The following is a 14,283-nucleotide window of genomic DNA, read 5'->3' on the forward strand; positions in this document are numbered from 1 at the left end:
ATGAAGCATAATATATTTACTGTTTTATTGATGTTTTCAAGTAACGGTGACTAATCATGCATTCCGATTCCTGCATAAATTGTAATGGACACGTGTTAAAAATACATTTTTGAAGGTTGGACTGATTATGATGAGCCAATGCTAAGCTGTTTGCCAGCTTTGTGTGGCGCCATGTTTGTTGAAATTCTGGAAGTCACGAAAGTGTCTGTCAGACCAAAGATGTTATAACAAAACGAGGTGAAGAGATGGTTTACTCAACTGATTTATGCTGCTATCAAGACAAATGGGAACTCGGAAAAGGTCAAACCATCAGTGCTCTTCAAGTCGGGAAGTCAGAGCTCTAGAATGTGGCCCAAGCTCCCGAGTTGGATGACAGTACAAACTATGTTTCCCAGTCGGAGCTAGTTTTTTCCCAAGTTCCCAGTTGTCTTGAATACAAAGAAGTCAGAAGTCAGAGATCAGGGGCATCAGATTGTAACTATTGTACACTACATGACCAAAAGTGTGTGGACACCTGCTTGTTGAATCGTCTACAATGTAATTGTATGCGTTAAGATTTCCCTTCACTGGAACCAAGGGGCCTAGACTGAACCATGAAAAACAGTGACAGGCCATTATTCCTCCTCCACCAAACCTTACAGTTGGCATTATGCATTGGGGCAGGTAGCATTCTCCTGACATCCATCAAACCCAGATTCGTCCGTTGGACATCCAGATGGTGAAGCTTGGTTCATCACTCCAGAGAACGATTTTCCACCGCTCCAGAGTCCAATGCCTGCGAGCTTTACACCAATCCAGCCAACAGATGGCATTGAGCATGGTGATCTTAGACTTGTGTGCGGCTGCTCGGCCATGGAAACCCATTTCATGATGCTCCGATGAACAGTTCTTGTGCCGATGTTGCTTCCAGTGGAAGGTTGGAACTCAGTAGTAAGTGATGCAACTTACGTCAGGCGATTTTTATATGCTACGCACTTCAGTACTCGCGGTCCCGTTCTGTGAGCTTGTGTGGCCTAACACTTTGCGGTTGTGCCGTTGTTGCTCCTAGATGTTTCCACTTCACAATAACAACATTACAGTTGCCCGGGGCAGCTCTAGCGGGGCAGACATTTTCTGAACTGACTTATTGGAAAGGTGGCATCCAAAGAGGATGCCATGTTGAAAGTCACAGAGCTCTTCAGTAAGGCCATTCTACTGCCAATGGTAGTCTAGGGAGATTGCATGGCTGTGTGCTCAATTTTTTACACCTGTCAGTAACGGATGTGAAATAGCCTAATCCACTCATTTGAAGGGGTGTCCACATACTTTTGTATAAACAGTGTACCAACAAGTCAGTTTGCTCGCCTGAGGTAGAGTATCTCACAATAGGCTGTAGACCACACCATTTACCAAGAGAGTTTTGATCTATATTTTTCATAGCTGTCTATTTACCACCACAAACCGATGCTGGCACTAAATCCTCTCCCTCAATGTGATCAGGCCAAAGAAGTTGATTGTGGACTACAGGAAAAGGAGGACCGAGCATGCCCCCATTCAGGTTGAAATCTTCAAGTTCCTTGGTGTCCACATCACTAACAAACTATCATGGTTCAAACACACTAAGACAGTCATGAAGAGGGCACGACAAAGCCTAATTCCCCTCAGAAGACTGAAAAGATTTGCAATGGGTCCTCAGATCCTCAAAATGTTCTACAGCTGCACCATCGAGAGCATCCTGTCTGGTTGCATCACTGCCTGGCATGACATCTGCTCGGCCTCTGACCGCAAGGCACTACAGAGGGTAGTGCGTATGGCCCAGTACATCACTGGGGCCAAGCTTCCTGCCATCCATGACCTCTATATCAGGTGGTCAGATGATGGTCAGATGAATTTAAATTTTATTTTTTTACCTTTATTTAACCAGGCAAGTCAGTTAAGAACAAATTCTTATTTTCAATGATGGTTAACTGCCTGTTCAGGGGAAGAATGACAGATTTGTACCTTGTCAGCTCAGGGGTTTGAACTCGCAACCTTCCGGTTACTAGACCAACGCTCTAACCACTAGGCTACCCTTCAAAGCAATAAAAATGTTCAAAGACTTCAGCCACCCTAGTCATAGACTGTTCTCTCTCCTACCGTACGGCAAGCGGTACAAGAGCGCCAAGTCTAGGTCCAAAAGGCTTCTTAATTAACAGCTTCAACCCCCAAGCCATTAAGACTCCTGAACAGCCAATCAAATGGCTACACAGACCCCTCTTTTACGCTGCTGCTACTCTCTGTACATTATCTATGCATAAAATCAAATCAAATCAAATTTATTTATATAGCCCTTTGAACATCAGCTGATATCTCAAAGTGCTCTACAGAAACCCAGCCTGAAACCCCAAACAGCAAGCAATGCAGGTGTAAAATCGACCTACATGTACATATTACCTCAATTACCTCGACTAACCTGTGCCCCCCCCGCACATTGACTCTGTACCCTCCGTATATAGATAGCCTCGCTACTGATATTTTGCTGCTGCCCTTTTATTTATCTATTTATTACTTAACACTTATTTTTCTTACAACTGCATTTGTTGGTTAAGGGCTTGTAAGTAAGCATTTCACTGTAAGGTCTACACACATTGTATTCAGCGCATGTGACAAATAACATTTGGTTTGATTTGATTTGACCTCATGGTTGCCAGCTCAGACTCCCTTCCAGGGGTTTTATTTTTTATTTAGATGATAAACTTTGCCTTTGTTTGCCCCCCATTTATTGATAAATCCCCCATAATAGTAATATTTCTTACATCTTATCCCCCCCATGATACCTTTCTCCATTTCTTCCCCCAATGGACTTGAAAAACCCTCACAAATGAAATGACACCCCCCACAAAACCCCCTAAAATGAATTCAGTCAAATCTGGCAACGCTGTTCAGCTGTTTTGCTACGGTTAGGCTAGGCAGTAGGCCTGTATTTGCGGTGATGATCTGTGAGGTGATAACATTTTGTCTAAACTGTAAACGACTTGTCAAGTCACGTGCTCTAAGTTAACATTTTCAGGCAATTGGCAGAGCCATCTTTGACTTTATTTATTTGTATCTTTTAGTGAATGGATTAGGTAGTTTTCACTTGTAAAACATTAACAAACATGGCTGCCATCATAAAGAATTTAGCTGGTGCTCTATTTTCTAAACAATATTACATTTCTCCCTTATGCCCCCCAGAGATGTGGTACATTGTAAACAAGTCGAGCTGTTAGGTCGCTAACTTATGTTTTTGTCAGGGTAACCTGTTATTTAGACTGGTTTATGAAATGAGTTTGGCTGTGAATCTGTTCCGTGTGATGCTTGGATGACGACATTCACATTTATCATTTACAATAAAAGATTCAATTGATCAATACAGTTGTGAAGAGCTTTATTTCGCATCAGTACAAAACATTGTTTAGATGCTTTTCAGACAACAACGCTGTTTAGACGCAATTGTTGCATCATACATTCTGTTGCTACTGTTCCAATCACATATTTGCGAGCATGTGCTGCAACGACTTGAAGGTAACAGAACTCACTGTTGCCCCCTGTGGCCGGTTTCCACGTCATCTCCCAACGTCCTCAGACATGGATGGACGTGAAATACCGTATCACGGGTGACCTGCTTGGTATAAACAGCTGAATAAGCTCTGTTAAAATGTAATAGAAAGGGTTAGTAGAACTGCCTAATGTATGTGACACAAGTTTGTGTGTATTTGTGTGTGTGTTGTGATTGTGTGCAGCTTATGCGTTTTTGTGTGTGCTCATGCTTTCATGCGTACATCTTTATAATCATATGGATTTTGAGTGGCACTAATTTAACTCATATCCCTAATAAGAACATATTTTCTCAACCCTTCATTAATTAAACCCGTTTTAATTAGTTTTGTAATGAGATCACACACACAGACACACAGGATTTTCTACAAGTGTGTTTTAGTTTTCCTCCAACACAAAACATGTATTTGATTAATTCTGATCCACTTAATTAGAAAGCAAATTATTTCCAGTGTGAATACTGAACACACACACACACACACACACACAAACAAAACCAAACACACACACACATTCACACAAACAAACCCAAACATGTACACACACACACACACACACACACACACACACACACACACACACACACACACACACACACACACACACACACACACACACACATATTCACACAAACACACACACACCACACACTCACGCACAAACACACACAAACACACTGTCTTTGAGTGTTACTGACTGGTGAATGAACATGTGAGTTCCAAATATCTTGGTCCCCCCAGCATGATTTTTTATGCGAGTGATGTCAAAATGTGCTCATTGTTCCAAAACAGGACAGTTAACCCATGCATAATTTAAGGCAAGGATTAGATGAGCCAGACAGCTTCTCAGCAAAAGACAGCAAAACAGCAAAAGCACCCCCCCCCCCCCTGTATTCCCCAGGTCAAGTACAGTACGCAGACATTTGCACATTATCAGTCAGATCAGAACCGGACCAATTTGTCTTTTCTTTTTTACTGTGTGAGGCCCTAATCAATGGATTTCACCACTGGGAATACAGATATGCATCTGTTGGTCACAGATACCTTAAGGTAGAGGCTTGGATCAGAAAAACAGTCACATCTGGTGTGACCACCATTTGCCTCATGTATTGTAACATATCTTCACATAGAGTTGATCAGACTGTTGATTGTGGCCTATGGAATGTTGTCACACTCCTCTTCAGTGGGTGTACAAAATTGGTGGCTATTGGCGGGAACTGGAACACGCTGTCATACACGTCGATCCAGATCATCCCAAACATGCTCAATGGGTGACATGTCTGGAAAGAATGCAGGCCAAGGAAGAACTGGGACATTTTCAGCTTCCAGGAATTGTGAACAGATCCTTGAGACATGGGGCCATACATTATCATGCTGAAACATTAGGTTATGGTGGCTGAGAAATAGCACAACAAGGGGCCTCAGGATCTCGTCACGGTATCTCTGTAGATTCGAATCGTCATCGATAAAATGCAATTTGTCCGTATCTTATACCTGCCCATACCATAGCTCCACCACCACCATGGGGCACACTGTTTACAACATTGACATCAGCATACTGCTCGACCACATGCCATCTGCCTGGTACAGTTGAAATGGGGAGTCAACTGTGAGGAGCACACTCCTCCAGCATGCCAGTCGCCATCGAAGGAGAGCATTTGCCCACCGAAGTCAGTTACGATGCGGAACTGCAGTTTCAGGGACATCGGAGGGGAAAATACCGTAGAGAGAGGTGCAGGGGATTGTCTGCAGCAAGACAACCCCCAGTGTATGGACGCCGAGGGGTTTGATGCTCCTCCAGGAGCTCTCATGAGATTCTCTCTCACCTATTGGGAGAGAGTGTGGAGGATGAGTGAGTGGAGAGGATGACGAGGGAGTGGGTAAGGGGGTGAGATATTGTCAATATAATCACATTATGGTGTTGTATGTGATTTGTATATGAACTGTATGTCCAATTACAAAAAACCTTATTCAGTAATCATCTCACCTGGTAGCTGGTAGAGAACAATGTGGCCATTGAAGAGAGCAGTATTGATCAGACGGAAAAACATATATTTTACCACCAGTTTTCCGAACTCATGGCACAAATCTGTTTATTATGTCAATCTTCTCCACTGCCACCATTTTGTGTTTACAGTCAAGCACACAGTCTGGTTTGATCTTTCTCTCTCCAGTCAGGTGTTCCACCTTTCCTGTGGCCGACATGGTGGCTGTATGGACAGTGGAGAGGACATGGACGTCTCATTTGTCATGCCACTTTACTGCCAGCAGTTGACCATTCTCCTTGAACTCCACCTCCCCCTCTGCATCTTCCTGCATCCAAATGCCGGCATCTCCTTCCTGTTTGAACTGACTGTGCTACAGGCCCTGTGCTGTTGGAGAGCAGATGCTGGAAGAGATGCTGGAAGAGTGTGGGACTGCTGTAACAATTGTCCACATACAAAGTGTGTCCCTTGCTGAGATGAGGAGCCATCATGGTTATCACCATGGACCCAGACACCCCAAGCCCCTCATAATGTTGGATGTCAGTGGTGGACCCTGTGTAGACTATAATGTCCTGGACAAATCCTGTCTTCTAGTCGCACATGACAAAGAACTTGACCACAAAAATGTGCCTTTTGGAGGGAATGTATTGACTGAATGCCAGGGACTCGTCAATGCAGACCGAAACATAGGATCCGTGCTCCAGTATTCCCTTAAGGAGATCCTCTCCAGTATTCCCTTAAAGGAGTTATTCTCCAGGATTCCCTTAAGGAGTTCCTCTCCAGTATTCCCTTAAGGAGTTCCTCTCCAGTATTCCCTTAAGGAGTTCTTCTCCAGTATTCCCTTAAGGAGTTCCTCTCCAGGTTTCCCTTAAGGTGTTCCTCTCCAGTATTCCCTTAAGGAGTTATTCTCCAGTATTCCCTCAGGGAGTTATTCTTCAGTATTCCCTTAAGGAGTTCCTCTCCAGTATTCCCTTAAGGTGTTCTTCTCCAGTATTCCCTTAAGGAGTTCCTCTCCAGTATTCCCTTAAGGAGTTATTCAACAATATTTCCCTTAAGGAGTTCCTCTCCAGTATTCCCTTAAGGAGATCCTATCCAGTATTCCCTTAAGGAGATACTATCCAGTATTCCCTTAAGGAGATCCTATCCAGTATTCCCTTAAGGAGATACTATCCAGTATTCCCTTAAGGAGATCCTCTCCAGTATTCCCTTAAGGAGATACTATCCAGTATTCCCTTAAGGAGTTCCTCTCCAGTATTCCCTTAAGGTGTTCTTCTACAATATTCCCTTAAGGAGTTCCTCTCCAGTATTCCATTAAGGAGATCCTATCCAGTATTCCCTTAAGGAGATCCTATCCAGTATTCCCTTATGGAGTTCCTCTCCAGTATTCCCTTAAGGTGTTCTTCTACAATATTCCCTTAAGGAGTTCCTCTCCAGTATTCCCTTAAGGTGTTCTTCTACAATATTCCCTTAAGGAGTTCCTCTCCAGTATTCCCTTAAGGTGTTCTTCTACAATATTCCCTTAAGGAGTTATTCTCCAGTATTCCCTTAAGGTGTTCTTCTACAATATTCCCTTAAGGAGTTCCTCTCCAGTATTCCCTTAAGGAGTTCCTCTCCAGTATTCCCTTAAGGACTTCCTCTCCAGTATTCCCTTAAGGAGATCCTATCCAGTATTCCCTTATGGAGTTCCTCTCCAGTATTCCCTTAAGGTGTTCTTCTACATATTCCCTTAAGGAGTTCCTCTCCAGTATTCCCTTAAGGAGTTATTCTCCAGTATTCCCTTAATGAGTTATTCTCCAGTATTCCCCTAGGGAGTTATTCTCCAGTATTCCCTTAAGGAGTTCCTCTCCAGTATTCCCTTAAGGAGTTCCTCTCCAGTTTTCCCTTAAGGAGTTATTCTCCAGTATTCCCTTAAGGAGTTATTCTCCAGTATTCCCTTAAGGAGTTCCTCTCCAGTATTCCCTTAAGGAGATCCTATCCAGTATTCCCTTATGGAGTTCCTCTCCAGTATTCACTTAAGGTGTTCTTCTACATATTCCCTTAAGGAGTTCCTCTCCAGTATTCCCTTAAGGAGTTATTCTCCAGTATTCCCTTAAGGAGTTCCTCTCCAGTATTCCCTTAAGGAGTTCCTCTCCAGTATTCCCTTAAGGAGTTATTCTCCAGTATTCCCTTAAGGAGTTATTCTCCAGTATTCCCTTAGGGAGTTATTCTCCAGTATTCCCTTAAGGAGTTCCTCTCCAGTATTCCCTTAAGGAGTTCCTATCCAGTATTCCCTTAAGGAGATCCTCTCCAGTATTCTCTTAAGGAGATACTATACAGTATTCCCTTAAGGAGTTCCTCTCCAGTATTCCCTTAAGGTGTTCTTCTACAATATTCCCTTAAGGAGTTCCTCTCCAGTATTCCCTTAAGGAGATCCTATCCAGTATTCCCTTAAGGAGTTCCTCTCCAGTATTCCCTTAAGGAGATCCTTTCCAGTATTCCCTTAAGGAGATCCTATCCAGTATTCCCTTATGGAATTCCTCTCCAGTATTCCCTTAAGGTGTTCTTCTACAAATATTCCCTTAAGGAGTTCCTCTCCAGTATTCCCTTAAGGAGATCCTATCCAGTATTCCCTTAAGGAGATCCTCTCCAGTATTCCCTTAAGGAGTTCCTCTCCAGTATTCCCTTAAGGAGTTCCTCTCCAGTATTCCCTTAAGGAGTTCCTCTCCAGTATTCCCTTAAGGAGTTCCTCTCCAGTATTCCCTTAAGGAGTTCCTCTCCAGTATTCCCTTAAGGAGTTCCTCTCCAGTATTCCCTTAAGGAGTTATTCTCCAGTATTCCCTTAAGGAGTTCCTCTCCAGTATTCCCTTAAGGAGATGCTATCCAGTATTCCCTTAAGGAGTTCCTCTCCAGGATTCCCTTAAGGTGTTCCTCTCCAGTATTCCCTTAAGGAGTTATTCTCCAGTATTCCCTCAGGGAGTTATTCTCCAGTATTCCCTTAAGGAGTTCCTCTCCAGTATTCCCTTAAGGAGTTATTCTCCAGTATTCCCTTAAGGAGTTCCTCTCCAGTATTCCCTTAAGGAGATGCTATCCAGTATTCCCTTAAGGAGTTCCTCTCCAGGATTCCCTTAAGGTGTTCCTCTCCAGTATTCCCTTAAGGAGTTATTCTCCAGTATTCCCTCAGGGAGTTATTCTCCAGTATTCCCTTAAGGAGTTCCTCTCCAGTATTCCCTTAAGGTGTTCTTCTCCAGTATTCCCTTAAGGAGTTCCTCTCCAGTATTCCCTTAAGGAGTTATTCTACAATATTCCCTTAAGGAGTTCCTCTCCAGTATTCCCTTAAGGAGATCCTATCCAGTATTCCCTTAAGGAGATACTATCCAGTATTCCCTTAAGGAGATCCTATCCAGTATTCCCTTAAGGAGATACTATCCAGTATTCCCTTAAGGAGATCCTCTCCAGTATTCCCTTAAGGAGATACTATCCAGTATTCCCTTAAGGAGTTCCTCTCCAGTATTCCCTTAAGGTGTTCTTCTACAATATTCCCTTAAGGAGTTCCTCTCCAGTATTCCATTAAGGAGATCCTATCCAGTATTCCCTTAAGGAGATCCTATCCAGTATTCCCTTATGGAGTTCCTCTCCAGTATTCCCTTAAGGTGTTCTTCTACAATATTCCCTTAAGGAGTTCCTCTCCAGTATTCCCTTAAGGTGTTCTTCTACAATATTCCCTTAAGGAGTTCCTCTCCAGTATTCCCTTAAGGTGTTCTTCTACAATATTCCCTTAAGGAGTTATTCTCCAGTATTCCCTTAAGGTGTTCTTCTACAATATTCCCTTAAGGAGTTCCTCTCCAGTATTCCCTTAAGGAGTTCCTCTCCAGTATTCCCTTAAGGACTTCCTCTCCAGTATTCCCTTAAGGAGATCCTATCCAGTATTCCCTTATGGAGTTCCTCTCCAGTATTCCCTTAAGGTGTTCTTCTACATATTCCCTTAAGGAGTTCCTCTCCAGTATTCCCTTAAGGAGTTATTCTCCAGTATTCCCTTAAGGAGTTATTCTCCAGTATTCCCCTAGGGAGTTATTCTCCAGTATTCCCTTAAGGAGTTCCTCTCCAGTATTCCCTTAAGGAGTTCCTCTCCAGTTTTCCCTTAAGGAGTTATTCTCCAGTATTCCCTTAAGGAGTTATTCTCCAGTATTCCCTTATGGAGTTCCTCTCCAGTATTCCCTTAAGGTGTTCTTCTACATATTCCCTTAAGGAGTTCCTCTCCAGTTTTCCCTTAAGGAGTTATTCTCCAGTATTCCCTTAAGGAGTTATTCTCCAGTATTCCCTTAAGGAGTTCCTCTCCAGTATTCCCTTAAGGAGATCCTATCCAGTATTCCCTTATGGAGTTCCTCTCCAGTATTCCCTTAAGGTGTTCTTCTACATATTCCCTTAAGGAGTTCCTCTCCAGTATTCCCTTAAGGAGTTATTCTCCAGTATTCCCTTAAGGAGTTCCTCTCCAGTATTCCCTTAAGGAGTTCCTCTCCAGTATTCCCTTAAGGAGTTATTCTCCAGTATTCCCTTAAGGAGTTATTCTCCAGTATTCCCTTAGGGAGTTATTCTCCAGTATTCCCTTAAGGAGTTCCTCTCCAGTATTCCCTTAAGGAGTTCCTATCCAGTATTCCCTTAAGGAGATCCTCTCCAGTATTCCCTTAAGGAGATACTATCCAGTATTCCCTTAAGGAGTTCCTCTCCAGTATTCCCTTAAGGTGTTCTTCTACAATATTCCCTTAAGGAGTTCCTCTCCAGTATTCCCTTAAGGAGATCCTATCCAGTATTCCCTTAAGGAGTTCCTCTCCAGTATTCCCTTAAGGAGATCCTTTCCAGTATTCCCTTAAGGAGATCCTATCCAGTATTCCCTTATGGAATTCCTCTCCAGTATTCCCTTAAGGTGTTCTTCTACAAATATTCCCTTAAGGAGTTCCTCTCCAGTATTCCCTTAAGGAGATCCTATCCAGTATTCCCTTAAGGAGATCCTCTCCAGTATTCCCTTAAGGAGTTCCTCTCCAGTATTCCCTTAAGGAGTTCCTCTCCAGTATTCCCTTAAGGAGTTCCTCTCCAGTATTCCCTTAAGGAGTTCCTCTCCAGTATTCCCTTAAGGAGTTATTCTCCAGTATTCCCTTAAGGAGTTCCTCTCCAGTATTCCCTTAAGGAGATGCTATCCAGTATTCCCTTAAGGAGTTCCTCTCCAGTATTCCCTTAAGGAGATACTATCCAGTATTCCCTTAAGGAGTTCCTCTCCAGTATTCCCTTAAGGTGTTCTTCTACAGTATTTCCTTAAGGTGTTCCTCTCCAGTATTCCCTTAACCTCTTACATCTATGGGGGCGCTATTTCATTTTTGGATGAAAAACGTTCCCGTTTTAAACAAGATATTTTGTCACAAAAAGATGCTCGACTATGCATATAATTGATAGCTTTCGAAAGAAAACACTCTGACGTGTCCAGAAATACCAAGATATTCTCTGTGCGTGCCCTAGAACGTGAGCTTCAGGCAAAACCAAGATGAGATGGCATCCAGGAAATGACAAGGATTTTTGAGGCTCTGTTTTCCATTGTCTCCTTATATGGCTGTGAATGCGAGAGGAATGAGTCAACCCTTTCTGTCGTTTCCCCAAGGTGTCTGCAGCATTGTGACGTATTTGTAGGCAGATCATTGGAAGATTGACCATAAGAGACCACATTTACCAGGTGTCCGCCCGGTGTCCTGCGCCAAAATTGGTGCGCAAAAGTCACCTGCCAGTATTTTTCCTTGCGATACAGAGAGGAAAGCAAGCTTCCACGAACTGCATATCAATGAAGAGATATGTGAAAAAACACCTTAATACAAAAATAATACAAAAAAAGGTACATTTAAAATAATTTCAAGCATGAGAACATTTCACCAAGAACACCAGTAAGTTTGCAGGATATGCACTATTCTTTACCATTTCATTTACAGTAAATTGCATATCGATTGATTCCAAACAACGTTTGCCATGTTTCGGTCGATATTATGTAGTTAATCCGGAAAAAGTTTTACGTTGTAGGTGACTGAATTTTCGGTTCGTTTCGGTAGCCAGACGCAATGTAGAAAACGGAACGATTTCTCCTACACACAGACGCTTTCAGGAAAAACTGCGCATTTGGTATGTAACTGAGAGTCTCCTCATTGAAAACATCAGAAGTGTCAGGACCCGGTTACGAACCTGGGTCTCCGGAGTGAGAAACAGTCACTTAACCAACTGAGCCACGAATAGTCAGCAGAACCCAGAAGATGAGGCAGACACAGCAGTACTTAAGACGGTGTATTTAATAAAGTAAAAAAGAGAAGTCCTTCAATACAAAAATGGTAAATCCAAAAGGTGGTAGGAATAGCACAAAAAAGCCTCAAGACATACTCAAAAACAAAAACAGAATTCCACAAGAGCATCCACCGGAATCGACAAGAATACACAGAACACTAGGGCTGGGTGCTAACATACAAACACAGAGCACAGAACTGAGGGAAACTAAGGGTTTAAATACAATCAGGGCAAACGAGGCACAGGTGCAAATAATAATGGGGAACAAGGGAAAAAACATAAGGTCAAAAAGCACAATGGGGGCATCTAGTGACAAAAACCCTGGCCAAATCCTGACAGAATCCCCCCCCTAGGAACGGCTCCTGACGTTCCTACCAGCTCTCTCAGGGTGGAGGGCCCTGAACTGACGAATGAGGTCAGGGTCCAGGATGTCTTTGGCAGGAACCCAGGAGCGCTCCTCGGGACCGTAGCCTTCCCAGTCCACCAGATACTGCCAGGACCGCTGCACCCGGCGGGAATCCAGTATCCGATGGACGGTATAAGCCGGCTGGCCTCCAATGACACGAGGCGGAGGGGGAGGTCTGTCTGCCGGGACAAGGGGAGAAAAAACAACAGGTTTTAACAATGAAATGTGAAATGTGGGATTAATCTTAAGGGATCTGGGTAAGTGTAGGCGATAAGAAACTGGGTTAACTCTCCTGGCAACCTTGAAGGGACCGATGTATTTTTGGGACAGCTTGCGAGACTCCACCCGTAGAGGTAAGTCTCTTGTGGAGAGCCAGACTCTCTGGCCGGGGCGCAGGGTAGGCCCGGGACGGCGACGTCTGTTGGCTTGTTGTTGGTACCTCTGTGAGGAACGCATAAGATTAAGACGGGTCTTCCTCCACATAAGCCGACAGCATCTGATGAACTTCAAGGCTGAAGGCACTCTGACTTCTGCCTCCTGGTCCGGGAACAATGGAGGAGCATAGCCAAACTGACACTCGTGCGGGGACATACCAGTGGAGGAGGAGCGCAAGGTGTTGTGCGCGTATTCGGCCCAAACAATAAAGGATGACCATGTGGACGGGTTGTCACGAGTCATACATCGGAGGTTGGTTTCCAGCTCTTGATTCATCCTCTCTGTTTGGCCGTTGGACTCCGGATGGTACCCTGAAGATAGACTGGCAGAAGCCCCCATGAGTTGGCAGAAGGCCTTCCAAAACCTTGAGGCGAACTGGGGACCTCTGTCAGAAACCATATCTTGAGGAATGCCGAAGACTCGGAACACATGATTAATTACCAACTCAGCCGTTTCCTTGGCAGAAGGTAACTTAGTCAGAGGGACGAACCTGGCCGCCTTTGAAAACCTGTCGATTATGACTAGGATAGTAGTATTGCCATGGGATGGAGGAAGTCCAGTAATAAAGTCCAATGAGATATGGGACCAGGGTCTGTGGGGAACAGGTAAAGGGTGAAGGAGTCCTTGAGGGCGGAGGTGCGAAGATTTGCCCTGGCAGCACACGGGACAGGCATTGAAGAAAGTGGCAACGTCTTCTCTTATGGTAGGCCACCAGAACTTACGCTGGATGAACTCCAAGGTGCGACCTACGCCCGGATGACAGGTGAGGCGAGAGGAGTGCCCCCACAGAAGGACCTGAGTCCTCACTGCCTTGGGGACAAACAACCGATTGGCAGGACCTCCTTTCGGGTCCGGTTCGCTAGCTTGAGCACTTCTCACGGTATCCTCAACTTGCCACGAGATCGGAGCCACAATCTTAGCAGCAGGAAGGACAGGCATGTCCGTGTCATCTCGAATGGCAGGAGCGTAGACTCGGGACAGGGCATCCGGTTTGAGATTCTTCGACCCGGGCCGATAGGTGAGGATGAACTGGAATCGATTCAAGAAAAGAGACCATCTAGCTTGTCTAGAGTTCAACCGCTTCGCCTGCTGGATATACTCCAGATTTTTGTGGTCCGTAAGCACTTGAAACGGGTGAGAAGCCCCCTCGAGCCAGTGTCTCCATTCCTTCAATGCCATCTTAACCGCTAGGAGTTCACGATCCCCCACATCGTAGTTCCTCTCAGTCGGGGTAAGCCGGTGTGAGAAGAAAGCGCACGGATGAAGCTTCTTGTCTTCACCCCTCTGAGACAGGACAGCTCCAACACCAACCTCTGATGCGTCTACCTCCACCACAAATGGTTCATCCGTAGTCGGTAGTATCAGGATGGGAGCAGAGAGAACGCGCTGCTTGAGTCCTTGGAAGGCCGTCTCAGCTTCTCTTCCCCACAAAAACCTTGCATTGCCACCCTTGGTTAAAGCTGAGAGAGGGGCTGCCACCAAGCTGAAGTTCTTGATGAACTTGCGGTAAAAGTTTGTGAAGCCCAGGAAACGCTGAACTTCCTTAACGGATTTGGGGGTGGGCCAATCCGCTACCGCCCCTACCTTCCTGGGGTCCATTTGGACTCGACCG

Source organism: Oncorhynchus masou, chromosome 10 (genome assembly GCF_036934945.1).
Source record: "Oncorhynchus masou masou isolate Uvic2021 chromosome 10, UVic_Omas_1.1, whole genome shotgun sequence".
NCBI classification, from domain to species: domain Eukaryota; kingdom Metazoa; phylum Chordata; class Actinopteri; order Salmoniformes; family Salmonidae; genus Oncorhynchus; species Oncorhynchus masou.